This window comes from Quercus suber, unplaced genomic scaffold, assembly GCF_002906115.3.
Source record: "Quercus suber isolate HL8 unplaced genomic scaffold, Cork oak 2.0 scaffold_54, whole genome shotgun sequence".
Classification (NCBI taxonomy): domain Eukaryota; kingdom Viridiplantae; phylum Streptophyta; class Magnoliopsida; order Fagales; family Fagaceae; genus Quercus; species Quercus suber.
The window spans coordinates 39,033-39,524 of NW_027069519.1; positions in this window are offsets into that span (position 1 = coordinate 39,033).

The window sequence follows — 492 nt, forward strand, 5'->3', positions numbered from 1 at the left end:
GTTTTATGACCCAAACCCATTAAGGGCCCAACCTTAACTTGAAAAAATCCGTGTCAAGTTTGTGTCATGTTAGCTGTGTTGGGTCTAACATTGACACCCCTACACAAACTCCAATTAGTGCTCAACATTGGTGGAGCCAAAGGTAAATTTTTTGCCTTCTTGCTACAATAAACAGCCAAGAGTAGCTGTTTATTGTAGCAAGAAAGCATAAAAAAAAAAAAAAAAAATCATTGTTTATTCTTTTCTCTCTCTTCCCTCATTAATTTTTTTTTTTTTAATCTTTTTCTTTCTTTCTCACTCTCTCTTCGACTTCTCTCATTTCTTCTTTTTTTCCTTCTTTTTTTTTTTTTTTCTCTCTCTCTCTAGTGCCTCCTTCATCTCCCTCTAGTGGGTGGAATCGTGGTGGTAGGTAAATCGGTCTTAAGGGTGGCTGGGTTTGTTGGCATTGGTGGGCTGTAGTGTGGTTGGATCATTGGCGTCAGTGGGCTATGG